Raw genomic sequence first — 25274 nt, 5'->3', positions numbered from 1 at the left:
GTCCAACCATCCATCTATCCCAAAGGTGCTTTTGCAAGAGGCAATTGGACTTTCTGGTTTTTCTTTGAAGACATTTCACTTCTCAACCAAGAAGCTTCTTCAGCTCTCAAAAGAAAAACCAGAAAGTCCAGTTGCCTCTTGCAAAAGCACCTTTGGGATAGACAACCATGACCTGGATGGCTAAGAATCTCCATAGACATCCATCCATCCATCCATCCATGCCTTCCCAGGGTCCCTCCTCAGACACAGAATCCATTCTCCATTGTGGGTTGAAGTCCACCCATCTTAAAGCATGCTGGCTGGGGAATTCTGGGAGTTGAAGGCCATACAAAGGCCATACAAAGTTGGACAAACCCTTCTTAGAGACATCTCTGATTCTTGGAAATCCTGTCTTGAATGGGTTCAAAGGACCCTCAAATGCAACCCCCCCCCCAAGTTTCCCCTGCTAGAAACTAAGTGCCAGAATGGAGCAGCCCCTGGAAAGGCATCTCCTGGTAGGGGTTGATTGCGAGAGCATCTGGGCAGGAGATCTCCTTCCTTCATTCCTTCCACCTTGGACAGGATCTGCCCAGCTCTTGATTAAATTCCTCTGCTGGACTCCACCCTCCGGGCCCCATTCCAGCAAATATTAATAACCAGGATCTTTTATTTTTCCTTTTATAAAAGTAATTATCTCTGCAGCCGGCAGGGACTCAAATTGTAATACTGCAGGCTTAGGAAACTTCCTGCATTGAAAAGTGTGTCCTGCGCATATCAGATAATGAGTGTCTATGTGTGAATTGGTGTGCCCAACAACAGGGGTGTTTAATCTATTCGTCTACTTAAAATATTTCCAGTCACCCATTTAATTAAGAGCAGGAGCCCATTGAGGGGTGGAATGTGGGGGGACTTGCATATACATTAAAAAATAAAATAATTACCGCAAAATGTAATCCGCCTCTTCGAATCAATTTCATTTGCAACGGGAAGAGCGGGAAGACTCATTGGGGGAAAATCCTTGTGTTCGCCTCTTCGTTTGCATAGATTTGCATGGTCTAGTCATTAGGGCATTTAACATTTGCTTCTTCCCCACCCACAGCTGAAAATCGGTGGATTTCCCAGCTAGCTTTCATCCTGCAGGCAGAAGGAGAGGCGGTGAATAACGTCTTCGTACAGATGTCGTGACTAACCCTGAAAATGGTGTTACGCAGTTTGGTGCATCACAAGAATGGAGCGAAGGGGTGTGTGTGTGTCTACGTGTGTGTTCACCTCTTTGCAATTTGACTCCCTCTGCAATTGTCCTCAGCGGTCGGGATGAACAGAAGAACACAGCTGGAAGGACCTTGGAGGTCTTCTAGTCCACATGTGAACTCTCCAACCCTGGAAGTTTTCAAGAAAAGGTTGGACAACCATTTGTCTGAAGTGGTGTAGAGTTTCCTGCCTAAGCAGGGGGTTGGACTAGAAGACCTCCAAGGTCCCTTTCAACTCTGTTATTTTATTCTATTCTATTCTACTCTGTTCTGTTCTGTTCTGTTCCTTTTCTATATCTATTCTATTCTATTCTATTCTATTCTGTTCTGTTCTGTTCTGTTCTGTTCCATTCCATTCCTTTTCTATATTCTATTCTATTCTATTCTATTCTATTCTATTCTATTCTATTCTACTCTGTTCTGTTCCATTCCATTCCTTTTCTATATTCTATTCTATTCTATTCTGTTCTGTTCTGTTCTGTTCTGTTCCGTTCCATTCCTTTTCTATATCTATTCTATTCTATTCTATTCTATTCTATTCTATTCTATTCTATTCTATTCTATTCTACTCTGTTCTGTTCTGTTCTGTTCCGTTCCATTCCTTTTCTATATCTATTCTATTCTATTCTATTCTATTCTATTCTATTCTACTCTGTTCTGTTCCATTCCATTCCATTCCTTTTCTATATCTATTCTATTCTATTCTATTCTATTCTATTCTATTCTATTCTATTCTACTCTGTTCTGTTCTGTTCTGTTCCGTTCCATTCCTTTTCTATATTCTATTCTGTTCCATTCCATTCCATTCCATTCCTATTCTATTCTATTCTGTTCTGTTCTGTTCCGTTCCATTCCTTTTCTATTCTATTCTATTCTATTCTATTCTATTCTATTCTATTCTATTCTATTCTACTCTGTTCTGTTACATTCCATTCCTTTTCTATATCTATTCTATTCTATTCTATTCTATTCTATTCTATTCTATTCTATTCTATTCTACTCTGTTCTGTTCTGTTCCGTTCCATTCCTTTTCTATATTCTATTCTGTTCCATTCCATTCCATTCCTATTCTATTCTGTTCTGTTCTGTTCCGTTCCATTCCTTTTCTATATCTATTCTATTCTATTCTATTCTATTCTATTCTATTCTATTCTATTCTATTCTACTCTGTTCTGTTCCATTCCATTCCTTTTCTATATTCTATTCTATTCTATTCTATTCTATTCTATTCTATTCTATTCTGTTCTGTTCTGTTCTGTTCTGTTCTGTTCTGTTCCATTCCATTCCTTTTCTATATTCTATTCTATTCTATTCTATTCTATTCTATTCTATTCTATTCTATTCTATTCTATTCTATTCCATTCATATTCTATTCTATTCTATTCTATTCTATTCTATTCTATTCTATTCTATTCTTCTATTCTATTCTATTCCATTCATATTCTATTCTATTCTGTTCTATTCTATTCTATTCTATTCTATTCTATTCTTTTCTATTCTTTTCTATTCTTTTCTATTCTATTCCATTCATATTCTATTCTATTCTATTCTGTTCTGTTCTGTTCTGTTCTGTTCTATTCTGTTCTGTTCTATTCTATTCTATTCTATTCTATTCCCCTGCCCATGCAGGAGACCATATGCCATCTTGGACAAATGGCTGTCCAGTCTCTTCTTGAAAACCTCCATTGATGAAGCACCCACAACTTCTGGAGGAAAGGAGTTCCACTGGTTAATTGTTCTCACTGGCAGGAAATGTCCTTATTTTTAGGTTGGTTCGCTCCTTGATTGGACATTCAGATGGGAATTTGTCCAGTTGTCTCAAAGCTGCTTCCTTCTCAAAGGGCAGCCGGACTTTGGTTTTTCTTGAAGACGATGCCCTTCTCATCCCAGAAAGTTCTTCAGTTTTGTAAGACAGTCAGAGCTGAAGAAGCTTCTTGGATGAGAAGCGAAACATCTTCAAGGAAAAACAAACTCTGGGCTGCCTTTTGAAAAAAAACGTGCCTTTGGGACAACCGTGACCAGGTTGCCTGAGGGCTTCCAAGACAATGAGTGCAGTTGTTGGTCCCCGGAGGAAAAGGCTGCTGGACAAGATGGGTAGGAGAGCTCATCTAGCAGGGTACAAGTGTCTGTCTTTGGTATTGGAGAAGACTTCCAAAAATTATGGTGGTCAGCTGGGAAAACACAGCAAGGCCTCATTGAACCAGCTGCTCAAAGACTCAAGCACAAATGCCGGTTAACATACTCAGGAGCGAGAAAGCTTCCTGACAAGGAGAACAATTAATCAATGGAACAGCTTGCCACCAGAAGTTGTGGGTGGCGCCAACACTGGAGGTTCTCAAGAAGAGATTAGACAACCATTTGTCCACAATGGTGTAGGGTCTCCTGCTTGAGCAGGGGGTTGGACTAGAAGACCTCCAAGGTCCCTTCCAACTCTGTTAGTCTGTTACTCCGCTTCTTCCACCATCGTTTGTGCTCTGCTCTAAAAGAAAGCTATGCTTTTAGCGCCCTCTGCAGGCTAAGGGAGTATTGGCAAGCAGCGTTTGTAAAATGGATTACAGAATAATCACAGAATATTTATTATGTAGGAACTGTGCAGGTCTTCCACTCCAAACCCCTGCGCAAGCAGGAAATCCTATGCTATCCAGCTTCTTCTTAAAAACTCAAATGATGAAGCAGCCACAACTTCTGGAGGGAAGTCCCAAGGTGCTTTCTCACCCTAGAAAGACTGCAGAGAAGAAAACTTGGAACTCTGTCGCCTTCAACAAGACCTATGTTTAACTCATAGAATTATCTATTGTAATGTCCTTCCTGTTAAAGACTACTTCAGCTTTAATTGCAATAATACTAGAACAACTAATAGATTTAAACTTAATGTCAACCGCGTTAATCTAGATTGCAGAAAATATGACTTCTGTAACAGAATCATCAGTGCCTGGAATACTTTACCTGACTCTGTGGTCTCTTCCCATAATCCTAAAAGTTTTATCCAAAAACTTTCTACTATTGACCTCACCCCATTCCTAAGAGGACCATAAGAGCACAAACGTGCCTACCGTTCCTGTCCTATTGTGTTTTTTTCTCTCCTTCCTATATATATGCTTATACCTCCTTATATTTACCCATATATATATATATGTTTATTTACTATATAATCTTTTTGTATGATACCTACATATATTGTTGTGACAAAATAAATAAATAAATAAATAAAGAACAACACAAATGTTTAGGGCAGGGGTCTCCAACCTTGGACCCTTTAAGACTTGTGGACTTCAACTCCCAGAGTTCCTCGGCCAGCTTTGCTGGCTGAGGGACTCTGGGAGTTGAAGTCCACAAGTCTTAAAGGGACCAAGGTTGGAGACCCCTGGTTTAGGGGATGGGAGACTAAAACCAGTGGTGAAATTCAGCCGGATCTATCCGGATCAGGACATCAGCACGTCCCATTCTTGGCCCTCTGCACATGCCAAGAGGAGGCACCTGTGCGCTCACATTTGCGATCCGGTAGCGAAGGTAAGTGCATTTCACCCCTGACTAAAACATACAAAGAACGGTTGCAAGAATTGGGTATGTTTAGTTCAATGAAAAGAAGGTGACACGATAGCATCTTCCAACTCACTGCCCCAAAGAGGAGGGGGCTCAACCTATTCTCCAAAGCCCCTGAAGGCAGGAGAAGAAGCAACGGATGGAAACTAACCAAGGAGAGAAGCAACCTGGACCTAAGGAGAAATTTCCTGAAAGTGCTCCATCTCTGGAGGTTTTTAAGGACAGCCACTTGGTCTGGAATGGTATAGGCCAGTGATGGCGAACCTATGGCATGTGTACCGCAAGTGACACACAGAACCGTCTCTCTGGGCAGAGAAACTAGAAGACCAGGTGACTGGCATGCATGAACACACTGTGTCGTGTCCCACTCCTCCTCTGACGGCCGGGTCTGGAAAGTTTGTCTCAAGCGTGCTCTCAGGGCAGGCAGGAATCCAAGGTGTGACTTCAGCAATCAGATGAGATTTTGCCTGACTCAAAGAATGCCAGAAAGCAGATCCTTTATATAGGCCATGGGGTGTGGCTCCATGACTCAGCACTTATCCAGGCCTGCCCCTCCCTTCCTTTTGCTGACGTCGCCTCTCCATTCTCCGGAAGCGTGGATCTGTCTACCCTCCAGCTGCCGGCAATTCTAGCTCGTGACTGGCTTCATGCTCATCATGCACACATGCTGTGGTGGGGAGGTTTATTTGCTCAGTTTGTCCGGGCATGGTGCCAGGACTGGGGGCTGGAGGCATGCCAGGCCCTTCGTCTGCACTATCAGTCTCTGGCTGAAATAACAGGAGATGAGAGGGGCCCGGCTGCGGAGAGGGGGGCGGGCGAGGCACAACACAATGGAAACCGGAAGCTCAGTTTCCCAGCACGGATACGCGCGCCACGGAACTGCTCTTCTGGTTTCCAGCACTCCCCCGTCTGCATGTGTACGCTCCCGTTTCGACATTCGGTGCCCAAAAGGTTTGCCAACACTGGTATAGGCTCTCCTGCTTGAGCAGGGGGCTGGACTAGAAAACCTTCGGGGTCCCATCCAGCCCTATGATTCTAAGTCTAAGACTTAGAGGCTTAAAGAGTCTTTTCACAGCTACTGAAGCCTTTTCCCTTAAGAGGTTCTCGGTTTAACCTCTGTTTTAATGTTAATCTTGTTGTGGTTTAATCTATGCCTTATTTCGGGATTCCTGCCCCCCCGAACACAGTTGTCTCTTTGCTAAGGCACTTCTGGTTTTTCAAATTGGAGGTGTGATAGAAATACAGGTACAGGTAAGCTTTGACTTATGACATAATCAGAACCACAATTTTCAATGCTAAGAAAAGTGGTATTTAAATTAGAGATGCTCAGTTTTACAGCCTTTTTTGGCTACGGTTATTAACTAAACCGCGCCAAGGCCAGATCCTGAAGAGGAAACTCACATACTTTGGCCACCTAATGAGAAGGAAGGACTTTTACTGCTGGCATTTACCATCAGCCAGACTGGCCAAGATGTTCTCAGACCAATCGCCAGAGTGTTGGCAATGTGGCTATAAGCAGGGAACGTCCTACCACATGTGGTGGAGCTGCCCCAAGATTAAAAAATATTGGTGTAAGATAAGAAAGTGGCTGGAAGAGATAACCGATAAGGATAACAGATAAGGGCCTTTGTGGCTCAGACTGGTAAGACAGTCTGTTATTAACACAGCTGCCTGCAATTACTGCAGGTTCTAGTCCCACCAGGCCCAAGGTTGACTCAGCCTTCCATCCTTTATAAGGTAGGTAAAATGAGGACCCAGATTGTTGGGGGCAATAAGTTGACTTGTATATAAATATACAAATAGGATGAAGACTATTTATTTATTTATTTTATTTATTTTTCAAATTGGAGGTGTGATAGAAATACAGGTACAGGTAAGCTTTGACTTATGACATAATCAGAACCACAATTTTCAATGCTAAGAAAAGTGGTATTTTAATTAGAGATGCTCAGTTTTACAGCCTTTTTTGGCTACGGTTATTAACTAAATCCGGCGCTTTCGAAGGCCAGATCCTGAAGAGGAAACTCACATACTTTGGCCACCTAATGAGAAGGAAGGACTTTTACTGCTGGCATTTACCATCAGCCAGACTGGCCAAGATGTTCTCAGACCAATCGCCAGAGTGTTGGCAATGTGGCTATAAGCAGGGAACGTCCTACCACATGTGGTGGAGCTGCCCCAAGATTAAAAAATATTGGTGTAAGATAAGAAAGTGGCTGGAAGAGATAACCGATAAGGATAACAGATAAGGGCCTCTGTGGCTCAGACTGGTAAGACAGTCTGTTATTAACACAGCTGCCTGCAATTACTGCAGGTTCTAGTCCCACCAGGCCCAAGGTTGACTCAGCCTTCCATCCTTTATAAGGTAGGTAAAATGAGGACCCAGATTGTTGGGGGCAATAAGTTGACTTGTATATAAATATACAAATAGGATGAAGACTATTTATTTATTTATTTTATTTTTTCAAATTTATATACCGCCCTATCTCCCTAAGGACTCAGGGCGGTTCACAGGCAGTTAAAATACATATAAATACAAATTAAAAAACAACAATTAAAAAACTTATTCTATTGCCTAATTTAAAAACAATATAAATAATAAAAAACCCCTTAAAACCAATAACTTTAAAATCTAATCCAGTCCCGCGCAGATGAAAAAGAGCGATTTAAGCTCATGACGAAGGTTGAGGTCCGGAAGTTGACGAAGTCCTGGGGAGTTCGTTCCAGAGGTGGAGCCCCACAGAGAAGGCCCTTCCTGGTGTCGCCAGACGGCACTGCCTAGCTGACGGCACCCTGAGGAGTCCCTCTCTGTGGGAGCGCACGGGTCGGTGAGAGGTATTTGGAAGCAGTAGGCGGTCCCGTAAATAGCCCGGCCCTATGCCATGGAGCGCTTTAAAGATTGTCACCAACACCTTGAAGCGCACCCGGAAGGCCACAGGTAGCCAGTGCAGTCTGCGCAGGATAGGTGTAACACGGGAGCCCCGAGGGGCTCCCTCTATCACCCGCGCAGCCGCATTCTGGACCAACTGAAGCCTCCGGATGCCCCTCAAGGAGAGCCCCATGTAGAGAGCATTGCAGTAATCCAGGCGAGACGTCACGAGGGCGTGAGTGACCGTGCATAAGGCATCCCGGTCTAGAAAGGGGCGCAACTGGCGCACCAGGCGAACCTGGTGAAAAGCTCTCCTGGAGACGGCCGTCAAATGGTCTTCAAAAGACAGCCGTTCATCCAGGAGAACGCCCAGATTGCGTACCCTCTCCATCGGGGCCAATGACTCGCCCCCAACAGTCAGCCGAGGACTCAGCTGACTGTACCGGGATGCCGGCATCCACAGCCACTCAGTCTTGGAGGGATTGAGCTTGAGCCTGTTTCTCCCCATCCAGACCCGTACGGCCTCCAAACACCGGGACAGCACTTCGATAGCTTCATTGGGGTGGCCCGGTGTGGAAAAGTACAGCTGGGTGTCATCAGCGTACAGCTGGTACCTCACACCGAAGCCACTGATGATCTCACCCAGCGGCTTCATATAGATGTTGAACAGAAGGGGCTAACATAGTGTAAGCCGCCCTGAGTCTTCGGAGAAGGGCGGGATATAAATGCAAATTTTAAAAAAAACCCGAACAGAGGATAGAGTTGAGACTGGAACTGTTTCTCCTGGGTATTTTTTGATGGGAAAATGGGGAAAGAATTACAATATTTAACGTTACATATCTTCATCGCAAGTAGAATTGTTCTAGCACAGAATTGGAAGCAAACAGATACACCTCCGGACCAAATTCTAATAAGAAAAATTTATGAATGTGTAGAGATGGATAGACTGTCTATGGAAATGAAGGAGAGGGAAGAAACCAAGTACTATCAAATTTGGAATAGATGGTAATCCTGGCTTGAGAGTAAGTGTAAAACTTAAGGTATAAAATGTAAAAGTATAATATATAAATTGTAAAATTTATAAGAAATATATGATATCGACTTGTGAGATAAATAAGGATATAATTTAGGATAGTGATATATAGAAGTAGGATTTATGTAACTATGACTGTTACGAAAGCTATAGATACCGACATGGAAAAGCTGTTATAAGTGTAAATTTGTGTCTTGTGTCTTGTGTTTTAAATGTTGCAAAATTCAATAAATATTTTAAAAAAGAGAGAGAGAAGGAAGGACTCCCTGGAGAAGAGCCTAATATTGGGAAAGATTGAGAGCAAAAGGAGACGACAGAGAAGGAGGTGGCTGGATGGAGTCACTGAAGCAGTCGGTGTGAACTTAAATGGAACCAGAGGATGGTAGAGGAGAGGAAGGCCTGGAGGAACGTGGTCCATGGGGTTGCGATAGCACGGACACGACTTTGCAACTAACAACAGCAAAATTAATGAATCGTGAAGTCATTAAATGAATCTGGCTTTCCCCATTATCTTGGCTTGTCGGAATCTGGCTGGGAAGGTCACAAATAGTGATCATATTAACTCCCCAGGATACTGCAACAATCATCGATACACACAGATGGTCAAACACCTAAATTTTGACCATGTAACCGTGGGGATGCTGAGAAAGTTATTAAGCAAGGACACCAGTTGTAAGTCGCCTTTTTGGCACAGTTATAACTTTGAATGGACACTAAACAAATAGTTGTAAGTCAAGGATTAGTTTGCAAGAATTTTTCCCAATCTGTTTGCAGGCAACACCCAGATGCCTTTAGAGGGGAAGGGGGCTGGGATTTTCCTTGCTGTTTCCCATCCCCTTTCTAGGGGAGCTCCAGTCTCAGTTTAGCTCTATAAAGGTAAAGGTTCCCTTCGCACATCTGTGCTAGTCGTTCCCAACTCTAGGGGGCAGTGCTCATCTCCGTTTCAAAGCTGAAGAGCCAGCGTTGTCCGAAGACGTCTCCGTGGTTATGTGGCCGGCATGACTCAATCTCAAAGGCGCACGGAATGCTGTTACCTTCCCACCAAAGGTGGTCCCTATTTTTCTACTTGCCTTTTTTACGTGCTTTTCGAACTGCTAGGTTGGCAGAAGCTGGAACAAGTAACAAGTAAGTATAGAGTGGCTCTATATAAACCACTCTATACAGCCTTAATTAGAGAACATCTAGAGTACTGCATCCAATTTTGGTCACCACACTATAAAAACGATGTTGAGACTTTAGTGCAGAGAAGAGCAACAAAGAAGATTAGGGGACTGGAGGCTAAAACCTATGAAGAACGGTTGCAGGAACTGGGCCTGACTAGTCTAGTGAAGAGAAGGACCAGGGGAGACATGATGGCAGACTTCCAATGTTTGAGGGGCTGCCACAGAGAGGAGGGGTTCAAATGATTCTCCAAGGCCCCCGAAGGCCAGACAAGGAAGAATGGATGGAAACTAAACAAGGAAAGATTCAACCTGGAAATAAGGAGAAATTTTCTGACAGTGAGAACAATCAACCCATGAAACAGAAGTTGCCTTCGGAAGTTGTGGGAGCTTCATCACTGGAGGCTTTCAAGAAGAGACCAGACTGCCATCGGTCAAAAATCGTGTAGGGTCTCCTGCTTGGGCGGGGGTGGGGAGGGTTGGACTAGATGATCTACGAGATCCCTTCCAACTCTGTAAACTGTAATCTCTGACTTCAAGCTCTTTCCTAAAAGCCTGGAAATACAGCACTACAAAGAATGTCCACGAGGTGTCAGCAGACTCCCAGAATGAAAATTGGAGATCTGCCTCTTTTCTACCTATCTCTGATCAAGATGAGATCGAATGCAGATGGTCCTTGACTTGCAACAGTTCATTCAGTGACTGTTCAAAGTTACAACGGCTCTGAAAAAAGTTACTTACGACCGTTTTTCACTTATGACTGTTGTAGCATCCCTGTGGTCATGTGAAGTTAGGACGCTTGGCAACTGACTCATATCTAAGACAGCTGCAGTGTCCTTGGGGGTCATATAATTGCTGTCTTTCACCAAACAAAGTCAACAGAGAAAGGTGGGCTCACTTAACAACCACAGGATCTGCTTAACAACCAGAATGATTGGCATAACAACCGCAGCAAAAAGGTTGTAAAATCAGGCATGTCTCACTGAACAAACATCTTGCTAAGCAAGAGACGTTCTGCTACCAATTTTGTTTGTAAGTCAAGGGCTTCCTATACTTAATAGAATAGAATAGAATAGAATAGAATAGAATAGAATAGAATAGAATAGAATAGAATAGAATAGAATAGAATAGAATAGAATAGAATTTTATTGGCCAGGTGTGATTGGACACACAAGGAATTTGTCTTGGTGCAGATGCTCTCAGTGTACATAAAAGAAAAGATACGTTCATCAAGGTACAACATTTACAACACAATTGATGGTCAGTATATCAATATAAATCATAAGGATTGCCAGCAACAAGTTACAGTCATACAGTCATAAGTGGAAAGAGATTGGTGATGGGAACGATGAGAAGATTAATAGTAGTGCAGATTCAGTAAATAGTCTGACAGTGTTGATGGAATTATTTGTTTAGCAGAGTGATGGCCTTCGGGAAAAAACTGTTCTTGTGTCTAGTTGTTCTGGTGTGCAGTGCTCTATAGCGTCGTTTTGAGGGTAGGAGTTGAAACAGTTTATGTCCAGGATAAGAAAGAGACTCAGAATAACCTCGGCTTAAATTTACTCAGGATAGGGCCGGGTAGGCAGAAATTTCCTTTCAAGATTCTGTTTTATTATATAATACAGGTCAGACTCGACTTACAACCACAATCTGAACCAGATATTTCTGTTGCTAAGCGAGACAGCTGTTAACTGAGCTTGGCCCCATTTTACGACTTTTCTTGCCACAGTTGGTAAGTGAATCACTGCAGCTGTTAAATTAGTAACACGGTCATTAAGCGAATCTGGTGCTTCCCCCTTGACTTTGCTTGTCAGAAGGTTGCAAAAGGGGATCACGTGACTCCAGGACACTGCGACCGTCATAAGTACAAGTCAGTTGGCAAGCCTCCGAATTTTGATCACGTGACCACGGGATGCTACAACAGTCGTAATTGTGAAAAAAAGTGGTCCTAAGTCACTTTTTCAGTGCAGTTGGAACTTTGAACAGTCACTAAATGAATTGTTGCTGTTAAACTACTGAAGTTCGCAGATGACACAACAGTGATTGGTCTCATTCGAGACAACAATGAATCCGCATATAGACGAGAGGTCGAACGACTAGCCTTGTGGTGCAACCAAAACAATCTGGAACTGAACACACTCAAAACCGTAGAAATGGTGGTAGATTTTAGGAAAAACCCTTCCATACTTCCACCTCTCACAATACTTGACAACACAGTATCAACAGTAGAAACCTTCAAATTTCTGGGTTCTATCATATCGCAAGATCTAAAATGGACAGCTAACATCAAAAACATCATTAAAAAAGGACAACAAAGAATGTTCTTTCTGCGCCAACTCAGTAAGCTCAAACTGCCCAAGGAGCTGCTGATCCAATTCTACAGAGGAATTATTGAGTCTGTCATTTGCACCTCTATAACTGTCTGGTTCGGTTCTGCAACCCAACAAGAAAAACACAGACTTCAGAGGATAATTAGAACTGCAGAAAAAATAATTGCTACCAACCTGCCTTCCATTGAGGACCTGTATACTGCACGAATCAAGAAGAGGGCCGTGAAAATATTTACAGACCCCTCGCATCCTGGACATAAACTGTTTCAACGCCTACCCTCAAAACGACGCTATAGAGCACTGCACACCAGAACAACTAGACACAAGAACAGTTTTTTCCCGAAGGCCATCACTCTGCTAAACAAATAATTCCATCAACACTGTCAGACTATTTACTGAATCTGCACTACTATTAATCTTCTCATCGTTCCCATCACCAATCTCTTTCCATTTATGACTGTATGACTATAACTTGTTGCTGGCAATCCTTATGATTTATATTGATATATTGACCATCAATTGTGTTGTAAATGTTGTACCTTGATGAACGTATCTTTTCTTTTATGTACACTGAGAGCATCTGCACCAAGACAAATTCCTTGTGTGTCCAATCACACTTGGCCAATAAAGAATTCTATTCTATTCTATTCCTATTCCTTTCTATTTTCCTAGCCCTAACCCTAACCTGCAACCTATGACCATCATTTGTGTTGTAAATGTTGTACCTTTGATGTATTTTTTTTCTTTTTTCTTTTTCTTTTATGTACACTGAGAGCATATGCACCAAAGACAAATTCATTGTGTGTCCAATCACACTTGGCCAATAAAAATTCTATTCTATTCTATTCTATTCTATTCTATTCTATTCTAAATGAATTGTTGTAAATCAAGGATTACCTGTATACACACACACACACAAAACCAAATCCAGTTTTTCTGTTCAGAAACTCAGTTGAGAATTTAAAACAAGGCCACATTGTGTCCCATTTAACAATGGGGGTGGGAGTCAGAAAGCATCCAGTCATCACCGTCTTTTAATGACCCCATAATCCCTTGCGGGGCGGAGCCTGAATGGAGCTAGCAGAGTATTTACAGGCCGGATGCCCTTCCTGTCGCCATTGCTGAGTTTTGTGCAGCAGATGCATTCTCAGTGTGCCCAGAGAGAGAAATATCTGCCTCTACCTAGGATCGAACTCGCAGCCTCCTGATTGTGAGGCAAGAGCTCCACCACACCACTCCTAGTCAGAAAGCATCCACACCTGGATCATTTTACCACATGTGGTGGACATGCGTTGAAGCGAAAAGATACTGGACTAAAATACACACGTGGCTGGAAAAAATGATCAAAAAACATATTGACTTTAAGCCAGAAGTCTTTCTATTGGGAATTATACTTGAGATATACACTAGAGATGTAAAATATTTGATAGTAAATATTATTACAGCAGCTAGGATAGTGTTTGCTAAAAACTGGAAAAATGAGAAGTAAGGGATGTGCATAAGAGCACAAGCGTGCCTATCGTTCCTGTCCTATTGTTTCCTTTCGTTATATCCAATTAATATAGTTATTACATACTCATACTTATATATATGCTTATATATTGTATAGTTATTTCATGCTTATGCTTATATATACTGTGTGACAAAATAAAATAAATAAAAAATAAAATAAATAAAGTTAACCTTCGCAAGATGAAATAATCAGAAAAATGATGGAATGTGCAGAGATGAGTAAATTAACATTTGAAATTAGAAAGCAAGAAGACAAGCAATATTATAAAATATGGGATTTATTTTATCATTGATTAGATGGAAAGGTATGTTAGAAAAGATAATATAAGATATATGTACGAAAGATATGTTTATTCTGTGAATGCACAAGAAGATATGTTAACATCCATGCAGCACCTTATAAATTGTTTTGATTGATTTGATGAGGTTTTTTTTCCTGTTAAAAATAAATAAAAAAATTTCTCAAAAAAAGAAAGTAAGAAAGAAAGCATCCAGTGACGTGAGAAAATTCCGCTTCACCCCCCACCTTCGTTTGCAGGAGGGAGCCTTTCCTGGCATCCTCCCCATCGCCCCCTCCCCAGACTCCTGAGTTGTGGGGAGGATTGGCTGCCTCCACTGCTGTTCCCACCCACTCCTCCCTTCTGGCCAGGCAAAGGCCTGTAAGCTGATCCCCTCCTGCTCTCAGGGGTCACCCCAGCACTGCAGAGGATGACCTTTGGGGGAGGGGGCTTCCTGAAAGGCATCCGGAGGCAGGAGAGGGGGAGGGGGAGGGAAAAAGAGAGACCTCCAGAAACCCCATCCCCCACAAGAGAGCTGCGGTCACACCTGGGATGCAAGGGGGAGGGAGGGAAGAGGTTTTGGGGAAGGACGAAAAAGAGGGCTGACCGGGAGGGAGCCACGTTTCTGCTCTCCCACCCTCAGGAAAGAAGGAAGGAAGGAGAGAGGGAGGAGAGGAGAGGAGAGGAGAGGAGAGGAGAGGAAAGGAAAGGAAAGGAGGGGAGGAAAGGAGGGGAGGGGAGAGGAGAAGACAGGAGAGGAAAGGAGAGGAAAGAAAAGAAAAGAAAAAAGGAAAGGAAAGGAAAGGAAAGAAGGAAGGAAGGAGATGGAGGGAGGGAGGAGAGGAGAGAAAGGAAAGGAAAGGAAAGAGGGAGGAGAGAGAGGAGAGAGGAGAGGAAAGGAGGTGGGAGAAAGGAAAGGAAAGGAAAGGAAAGGAGGAGGAGGAGGGGAGAGGAGAAGACAGGAGAGGAAAGGAGAGGAAAGAAAAGAAAAGAAAAAAGGAAAGAGGGAAGGAAAGGAAAGAGGGAAGGAAAAGAAAGGAGAAAGGGGAAGAAAGCAGAAAAAAGGAGAAAAGGACGGGAAAGGAGAAGGGGGGAAGGGGACAGGAGAGGAAAGGAGGAGGGGGGAAGGAGAATGGAGCAGGGAGAAAAGACAGAGAATGGTGCACTATACGGAGCTGCAGTTCAGGATTAGAGGAGCAGCAGAGCCCAACCAGTCTTATCTCCTATCCAATTTGGGCACGTATTTATTTATTTATTTATTTTTATTCATCAAATGTAGAGTCTCCCAGCGCCACCACTTCCTAGGGGAGATGGCTGGCATTAAAAAAAATTGATAAATGAAAGACATCATCTCACTCCCAGATCAACAATTCTGAGCCGTCTACAAAACCAGAGGGGGAAAAAAACCCCATTCTTAGGAAAATGCAGCCATTAAAACCAGGAGAGAGGAACTAAAGTTAAAGGGGGGGGGCTGCACCCACCTTCGGAGACCCCTTGCAGGATCAGCCGAGCCGGGCCTTCAACCTCTCCCCGAGACCACCCTGCAAGAAGGTCTATTGGCTCAGGAGGAAGGTTTTGTTCCTGTGTGCAAAATCCTGATCCAGGCACACACACACAACAGCAGCCCCACACGGTCTGGGTGTGAAGCCCAAGAAGAGGGGGCTGTGGGGGTCTTTGGGGGTATTTTAAGACCCACACCAGGTTGAAAGTGTTCCTTATCTTCCAGGCTCAGGAGTGGATTAGGGCTGGCTTAGTTTCTTCTTAAATCCAGCTCTTTAAAAAGTTTCTGTAGGGTTTTCCCACCGCCCCCCCCAAGGACCCCCCCATTCATTCCCCAAACAAACCTCCAGTGAAGGCAGCCAGGCGTGGTGAACTGTGGGCTTTTGTTGGGTGGAGGGAGTAAAACCAGACAAACAGAGGAAGCCCCTGCTACATTCAAAGAGAGTTCCCTGCGCTGACATCCTACCTAGCAAAAAGGAAAGTTGAAAGTTAAACCTTCTTGCTCTGTCATAACTGTAATTGAATTATTCTATCCTGGTTTTGAGGACCGAGGTACCCCAAATCTCCTTGGGTCTTTGCAACATTCAGAGCCGCCCCACATTCCTCCCAAATGGGGCAGAACAAGGAAATTGGTTTGGCCAGAGTCAAAGCTGCCTGGAGCGATCCAAGCATCACAACCCGCAGCAGTTGCTGAGTCTGGCATCGAACTTCTTTTACGGCGAGAAAAATATTTCAAAGGCGGTCAGAGAGCAGGATGACGCAGCTGCTGAAGGATGGCAGCTGGAGGAGACCAGCTTTAAATACTTGATGCATTCACCCAGGTGGGCTGTTGGGGGGAAGGGTGTGCCCAGACCAGTGAAACCAGACCGAAGAAAAGTGAGAGGAGGAGGAGGAGGAGAAGAGGGGACGTTCCTGGTTCTGTGGGCTCCTTGGTGCTTCTCTGAACTTGGTGGTTTCCTTGCAGATGTTTCATGACCCAACTGGGGAACATCATCAGTGCCAGAAGGGAGAGGGGTGTGCGGAGACGAGGAGGGAGAGGAGGTTTGTGGGGTCCTTGGTGCTCTTTGAGCTTGGTGGTCTCCTTGCAAGATGTTTCATGACCCAGCTAGGGAATATGTTCAGTGCTAGAAGGGAGGGGGATTTGTAGGAGGGAGGAGGAGGAGGAGGAAGGCTGTGGATCCTGCTAAGAGGTCTGTAAGGGGCATGCATAAGAGCACAAATGTGCCTACCGTCCCTGTCCTAATGTTCCCTTTGATTGTATTCAATTCGTATGGTTATTTCATGCTTATACTTATATATACTGCTGTGTTTGACAAATAAATAAAATAAATAGAAGGGAGGGGAGGAGAAGCGGGGAGGGACAGAGGAACTGTGGGGTCCTTGGTGCTCTCTGAACTTGACTGTTTTCTTGCAGACCTTTCATGACCCAGCTAGGTAACATGTTCAGTGCTAGAAGGGAGGGGGGGTTTGCAGGGAGGAGGAGGAGGGCTGTGGATCCTGCCATGTCAGAGCACATTCACAGCTTTTGTGTTTAGATACAACCTTTGTTGTCTGTGGAGATTCATGGTTGTCCCAAAGATGCTTTTCCAAAAGGCAACTGAACTTTCTTGGTGTTGGTTTTTTTTTCCTTGAAAATGTTTCAATTCTCATTTGTCAGAACTGAAGAAGCTTCTTGGATGAGAAACAAAATGTTTGCAAGGAAAACTCAAGAAAAATTCCTGTTGCCCTTTGGACTTCCTCTTGGTTATTTTTAATCCTTGCTCCTGTGGGGGGAAATAGAGAATACATCCACTCGCTCTTCTGTGATAAGTAAGGAAGGAAGGAAGGAAGGAAGGAAGGAAGGAAGGAAGGAAGGAAGGAAGGAAGGAAGGAAGGAAGGAAGGAAGGAAGGAAGGAAGGAGCGAGCTGTTCTGGGATCACTCACAAGCAAGAAATGGAGACCATCCTCTCTCCAGCTCTTGTTCCCTTGCCATTGCATTTGGAGGCTTCTTGCACTGCTGTAGAGACATGGAGAAAGCCATAAACAGGCAGAACAGAATAGAACAACCAAAAGAATTGGAAGGGACTCTGGAGGTCATCTAGTCCAACCCCCTGCTCAAGCAGGAGACCCTAAATTATTTCAGACAAATGGCTGTTCAGTCTCTTCTTAAAAGCCTCCAGTGATGGAACAGCCACAACTTCTGATGGCAACTTCTGTTCCACTGTTTAATTTTATTTTTTATTTTATTTATTTTGTCACACAGTATATATAAGCATAAGCATGAAATAACTATACAATATATAAGCATATATATACAGTGGTGGGATTCAGCCAGTTCGCACCACTTCAGGAGAACCGGTTGTTAACTTACTGAGCAGTTTGCAAACTGGTTGTTGGAATAAATTATTAGAGCAGAGAACCAGTTGTTAAATTACTTGAATCCCACCACTGTATATATAAGCATGAGTATGTAATAACTATATTAATTGGATATAACGAAAGGAAACAATAGGACAGGAACGATAGGCACGCTTGTGCTCTTATGCAGGCCCCTTAGGACCCTCTTAGGAATGGGGTGAGGTCAATAGTAGACAGTTTTTGGTTAAAGCTTTGGAGATTTTGAGAAGAGACCACAGAGTCAGGTAGTGTATTCCAAGCATTAACAACTCTGTTACTGAAGTCATATTTTCTGCAATCAAGATTGGAGCGGTTCACATTAAGTTTAAATCTATTGTTTGCTTGTGTATTGTTGTAATTGAAGCTGAAGTAGTCTTCGACAGGAAGGACATTGCAATAGATGATTCTATGAGTTAAACTCAGGTCCTGTCGAAGGCGGCGGAGTTCTAAGTTTTCTAAACCCAGGATTTCAAGTCTGGTGGCATACGGTATTTTGTTGTATTCAGAGGAGTGGAGTGTCCTCACTGTCAGGAAATTTCTCCTTAGTTCTAGGTTGCTTCTCTCCTTGATTAGTTTCCATCCGTTGCTTCTTGTCTTCCCTTCCGGTGCTTTGGAGAATAAGCTGACCCCCTCCTCTCTGTGGCAGCCCCTCAAATATTGGAAAACTGCTATCCTATCTATCTATCCATCCGTCCATCCATCCATCCATCCATCCATCCATCCGTCCATCCAATCTTCCATCTATGATCTATCTTCTCCTGCCTTCAGGTGTTCCTTCCAAGGTCCTGAATCCTTTGAATACCTCTGTGGCCACCCACACAGCTGCCTCTTCCCTTGCTCTGCAACCCACATTGGGCAGCACTGACACAGGCAAGCCAGCTGAATTTTTTGCAACCCTTGTAAGCAAATTAAATCAAATTTTCCTTCCAGACGCCACTCAGTTGCAGAATCAAAATTTCCAGGTTGCTCATTCATTGCACACACATCTACTCACAACACCCCCCACACACACACATACCAGAAGTGCAAGAAATCCAGGTGTTGTGACACACCCCAGCAGTGATGGATCAACACAACTGCAAGGATGGTTACAGTGACTGACCATCCCTGGGTCTCTCCCCTGGGGATGTTCTGGGAAGAGCCACTGAGGCTCACGGGGCCAGGGGGGCCTATAGAATAGAATAGAATAGAATAGAATAGAATAGAATAGAATAACAGAGTTGGAAGGGACCTTGGAGGTCTTCTAGTCCATCCTCCTGCTCAAGCAGGAGACCCTACACCATTCCAGACAGATTGTTGTCCAATCTCTTCTTAAAAACATCCAGTGATGGAGAACCCAAAACTTCTGGAGGCAATTTCTGTTCCACTGGTTAATTGACCTCACTTCTAGGAAATTTCTGCTTAGTTCCAGGTTGCTTCTCTCCTTGATGAGTTTCCATCCAGTTCATTCCATATAGAATAGAATAGAATAGAATAGAATAGAATAGAATAGAATAGAATAGAATAGAATAGAATAGAATAGAATTTTTTTATTGGCTGAGTGTGATTTTTATTGGCTGACGAGGGATTTGTCTTTGGTGCAGATGCTCTCAGTGTACATAAAAGACAAGATACGTTCATCAAGAATCCTAAGGTCCAACACTTCATGTTAATGATATTCTATTCAGGGGGCCTCTATCCCCCTTCACGTAGCCAGGGCACCAGACCCACACATGTTTGCGATATTGTCAAGGTCAGCAACCACACTCTAATGCTGAACAGCTGGGCACAAAAGCCACTCTGTGTAAAAATGGTTTTTCCCCCCTCCAAACTGAAGAGAAAAAGGGGGGGGAGATGCATTCCAGACAGAGTTGGTTCTTTTTTCCTAAAAGTCGCTGTTCTGATAGCCAAAGATGACCGCTGAACGTCCATCGCTCACGTTGGCGGTTTCGTCTCTTCGGGGATTGCAAGAGAAGGAAGTGGGATCCCTTTTTATTTTTCGGGGGAAAATGAAAATTGCAGGGTGAGGAGGGAGCCGTGCCCAAGGGAGGGAAAAGGGGGTTTCACCCAGACTTCAGAAATCTTGCTCTTCACCCCAGAATGTGCAACTTCATGATGGGGCCGTGGCCTCCGTCCTGGCCAGGTTTCAAAGAAGAAGAGGGAAATTCTTGGAGATCAAGATCAGCTCCTAAGCAGGAGGGTGAGTTTGGCGGGCAATGAGAAATAAGAGTGAGAGAAAGAAAGGAGGGAAGGTGGGAGGGAGGGAGGGAAGAGAAAGGGAAGGAAGGAAGGAAGGAAGGAAGGAAGGAAGGAAGGAAGGAAGGAAGGAAGGAAGGAAGGAAGGAAGGAAAGAAGGAAGGAAGAAAGGAATACCAGAAGTAGCCTATTCTCTAAGACTCTGTGGATGGAGCTCCCACATAGAAGGTCCTCTCCTGCTCCCAGCCTCCTTGAGGACCTTCCCATGTGAGCTTCTTGGCTGCTTCTTGCAGAGCGCAGAAGGTGGATCGAGGAGCTGCCTGGTCTGATCCTGCTCCAGGACCTTCTCCAAACTCCCCACCACCTTGTTTTCCTAGAGAACCTCTTAGCGTGACTTGGATCACATGTGTTGTGACCTTGGCTTCCTGAGTCATTAAAACACACGAATAGTCCCCAAAACCTCTTTTATTGCAACAGCTGAGAGTTATGTTCATTCCCAGCTGAGTCCCAATGAGTTGCAAAAAAAGTCCTTCAGGATAATCTCCAACCTTTATCTCCCTTGACACGGTCCCAAAGACCTTACTTGGCAAAGCCCCATGGAGTCTAGAATCACACAGAGATGCCGACTTGAAACAGAGTTAACAATGTTGCTTTCCTGCAAAGAGTCCAAGGGCCTTTGCTTCTCTTTTAAGCCTTATGGGAGGGGCCAATCATCTCCTGGCCTTACTCCCAAGTCGTCCCTTTTGTTTTAGCTGTTCTTGCCTTCTGGCAGCTCTGGGCATGCGTGCACTAGGAACAGGCTCCTCCTGCTCCTCTGCCTCTCTGCTGTCCGACTCTGGGGGCTCTGGAGTCTGCACATAACTCCCAGATGGCCCTGGCCCCATCTCTGCCTCTAATGCAGAGCCCTCATCCGGGCCTTCCCCAGATTCCAGGACTGGCCCATGTTCCTCCCCAGCCTCCTCACTGTCCCACTCCACTGCCAGCTCTGCAAGCAACAACATGCATCCAAATCCCTCATTGGAAAACCAAGTGGTTCCTGGTCTGAAAGAGATCTGAGAAGACGGTGGAGGTCTGGTCATATTGGGTTCTCCTTCTCTATTATCTCTGCTTAGACAGAGGGAAAGAATCCACTAAGGCAGGGGTCTCTGACCTTGGCCCTCTTAGGACTTGTGGACTTCAACTCCAAAACTTTGAAGAGAATTAAATTAAAACAGAGAGATTGCATACGGATTGTACAGTAATTGAGACTAAATTGATTTTAAATCTAATAACTGCAGCAAGATTACTAATAGGACAATATTGGAAGAAAAAAGAAGTACCAACAATAGAAGGATGGATATTGAAAGTTGCCAATTTGGCTGAGATGGCGAAGATATCAGCCTTTTTGAAAGACAATACGCAAGAAAGATACTTAAAGGAATGGAAAAAATGGATTGACTATATTCAACGTAGATATCAGACTAAGAGTTATCAGACTGTTTTTGAATGATTATGATGCATTATTCTTGATTGTTTTTGGGGGAAGTTAGGAATTGATGATTGTAGGGGTATAATTAAGTTGGGATGAAAATTTTTTAGCATATGTTTGTTTTATTTTTAACTATACCTTGTGCCCGTTCCGGGAAGTCGGGGAGGGGGTTGTGAAGGAGGAGAGGAGGGGGGGAAAGGGGAAAAATTTTTTGTAAAACTTTTTGAATAAAAAAAAAAAAAACAGAGAGATTGCAGAGGAAAGGATTACAAGAGATTAAGCATAGCTGGCTGGGGAATTCTGGGAGTTGAAGTCCACAAATTTTCAAGTGGCCGAAGTCGGAGAGCTTTTCCTAACCTGAAATATGGAGTCCAACCCAGCTCAAAGAAAGTCTTCAGATTCCCAAGGGAGAATAGTTTAGCTACGAGGTAACTTCAGGACAACCGTAGATGCCCAAAACGGCTTCCTTTCCATTCCGTTCCTTCCACACCAAAGGTGCGTATTTGGGGAGTGGAAGCCAGCCTCCCCAAAACCACAAATTCCTGTTTGTTCAACAACAACAACAAATGATGGATAAAGGAGCCTTTTCAGTCAAGGACACAGCAGCTGCACATGGAAGCAAACGCAACTCGTCCTTCCAGGTAAAGGGAATAGAAGAAGTCCTCAACTTAGGACCACAATTGAGCCCCAAATTTGTGTTGCCAAGTGAGACATCGGTTAAGTGAACGTTGTCCCGTTTTGCGACCTTTCTTGCCACGGCTGTTAAGTGAATCGCTGCAGTTGATAAGTTAGTAACCCGGTCATTAAGTGAATCTGGCTTCCCTGTTGACTTTGCTTGTCAGAAGGTTGCAAAAGGGGGAATCACGTGACCCCGGGAGGCTACAACCGTCATAAGTACGAGTCAGTCACCAAGTGCCTGAATTTTCACCACGTGAACATGGGGATGCTGCAACGGTCGTAAGTGTGAAAAATTGGCCCTAAGTTACTTTTTTCAGTGCCGTCGTCACTTCGAACAGTCACTAAATGAGCTGTTATAAGTGGAGGGTTACCTGCATGTACGACGGTTGCAGCATGCTGGGATCACGTGATCCCCATTTCTAGGGATCTCACCATTGGCAAAGTGAACAGAAGAAGCCTGGTTCACCTTGCAGCAATTCACTTAACGACTGCAGCAAGGAAGGCCGTAGAATGAGGCAAAACTCACTTAGCTCTCTTGCTTAGCCACATACATTCTTTGACTCCATTGGGTCCAAATTTATCTTCTCTCTTTCTCTCTCTCTCTCCCTCCCTCCCTCCCTCATTCTCTCTCTCTCTCTCTCTATATATATATATATATAGATCTTTGGTTATTCGGGTTTTTTCCCGCGTAAAATTGGATGTGTCTTGGCGGCGTTTAGTGCGAAGTCTCATTCGTCATCTTCAGGCTTCAGCTTGGTGCTTCTGCTCCCAGAAGCACGGCTGAAGCCTGAAGATGACGAATGAGACTTCATCAAATGTCGCCAAGACACATCCAATTTTACGCGGAGAAACCCAATAACCAAAGATCTACATACAAACACCGCGAAAACCTCAGAAAACAAATATATATATATATATATATATATATATATATATATATATATATATATATATATATATATATATATATGTTATTCGGATTTTCTCCTGCGTAAAATTGGAAGTGTCTTGGCGACATTTCGATGAAGTCTCATTCGTCATCTTCAGGCTGGTGTTTACAGTGCACGAAGCTGTAAACACCAGCCTGAAGATGACGAATGAGACTTCATCAAAATGTCGCCAAGACAATTCCAATTTTACGCGGGAGAAAACCCGAATAACCAAAGACCTACATACATACATACATACATACATACATACATACATACATACATATATATATATAGTAATCTATTAATTTATATTAATTATAAATAATAATAATAATAATAATTAATATAATGTATATAATAATAATTATATACATTATATTAATGTATATTAAAATACATTTCTTAGTGCTTAATAAACATCATGTCTGAGTATTTAATTTGCTGAGCAATACAGATCACATTCTTACTCTCCACCCTTTTTCCTACCACTGGTAAAATAAATTCCATGTTTGATAATATTCTGCATCTTCTTTCTGTTTGATTTTCAATGTCAGTCTCTCCATTTCTGCACAATCTAGTATCTTCTTAATTATCTCGTCATCTCGCGGCGTTTCTTTGTTTTTCCAATATTGTGCAACTATAATCCTCGCTGCTGTTAAGACATGCAACATTAAATACATACTTTGCTTATCAACTTTTTCTGGTGCTATATCTAATAAAAGCAGTTCAGGTTTAAAATCTACATGTTTCCCTATTATCTTTTCTAGCCAACTGTTATATTTTTGCCCATTTTTTACTTCATTTTTTTTTTTTTTTGCTTTAACACAAGGCCACCACATGTGATAAAATGTGCCCGCTTTCTGGTTACATTTCCAACATTTTGCTAGACATATTGTTAACCATTTTAGCTAACCTATTTTATATAAATGTTCTTTATAAGATGTTGCCGTTGTTAATCTATAGTTCCTTTCCCATAAATTTTGCCATTTCTCTAGTTCTATGTTATAGCCCCAAAAAATTTCCCATTGGGTCTTTTATTTGTTCATCCTCTGTTTTTAAATTTAGTAAGAAGTTATTTACCTTCTTCATTAGTTTTTCATCAGAGTTCAACGGTGTCTTATCAAAAGGTGTTTGTCCTTTATAAAAGCCATACTTTTTCATATCTATATCATATCTAGAACTGAGGAGAAATTTCCTGACAGTGAGAACAATTGATCAGTGGAACAACTTGCCTCCAGAAGTTGTGAATGCTCCAACACTGGAAGTTTTTAAGAAGAGACTGGACAATCATTTGTCTGAAGTGGTGTAGGGTTTCCTGCCAAAGCAGGGGGTTGGACTAGAAGACCTCCAAGGTCCCTTCCAACTCTGTAATGCTGTTATTATCTACATTGTATTTGCAATTGCGGCAACCGTGATCGTATAAATGGCCTGGTTTTCAGGCTCTTGCTTTGATTTTAGTTTCCCTTCAGTGTCCAAAATGGCTTTATATTTATCTTTTTATCTTTTTCTGAAGGAGAAAGGGGCCTGACTTTGGAGTTTCCACGAAGGACTAGAATTTCCCAGGGCTGGAATCCGCAGAATGTAAATAGCCTTCTACAGATGACTCTGGAAACCTGGGTTGCCCTCCCTGTTTTTCCGTGGCGAACGTGGGAAGAGAACTTGCCAGATTTATACGCTGTCTGGAATGCAGAAATGCATTGGGTGACTTCATCCATGTGGTAGCAGATAAATAAATAAGCCCGGGTGTCATTCCTAACCATCAGAGGCTGCAACTGTTATGAAAGGACTTCTTCTGTCCAGATGGTATAATAAATATATATTCAGTTCTAGCCATGTTAAGTTAGTTGGAAACCTCAAATAAGTCAGAGTTGGCTGAAAGGAGATGGAGGGCTACCTCAGTTCAAAGAACTTAGCCTTCTCTTCTTAGAACGGGGGGGGGGACACCGATGGCCCCTTTATGACTTGTGGACTCCAACTCCCAGAATTCCATGCTGGCTCTGTCGTTGAACAGTCTCAATAAAAGCACTTTAGGTCTTCTGCAGTGGATCGTTTGGTCTGGCCTACCTGGTGGGGCTGACCTCTGGATTCGGATGAAAGCCTACTAATTCGAAACTCCAAATTTCATGTGAAGTGATGGCATCGCTCTAGAGCAGGGGTCTGCAAACTTGGCTCTTTTAAGACTTGTGAACA

At 43.2% G+C, this 25274-nt stretch overlaps 1 long non-coding RNA gene across 1 annotated transcript; it reads left to right on the top strand.

Moving 5' to 3' along the window:
- The first annotated feature begins 21978 nt into the window (after positions 1 to 21978).
- Positions 21979 to 24913, top strand: LOC131201214 (uncharacterized). Its single transcript, XR_009155800.1, has 2 exons — positions 21979 to 22115; positions 24598 to 24913. It is a non-coding gene; the product is annotated as an uncharacterized LOC131201214 (long non-coding RNA).
- Positions 24914 to 25274: the final 361 nt, after the last annotated feature.

The sequence above is a fragment of the Ahaetulla prasina genome, chromosome 6 (genome assembly GCF_028640845.1).
Source record: "Ahaetulla prasina isolate Xishuangbanna chromosome 6, ASM2864084v1, whole genome shotgun sequence".
Lineage (NCBI taxonomy): Eukaryota > Metazoa > Chordata > Lepidosauria > Squamata > Colubridae > Ahaetulla > Ahaetulla prasina.
The sequence above is the reverse complement of the archived record's forward strand: the minus strand, read 5'-3'. Positions and strand labels throughout refer to the sequence as shown.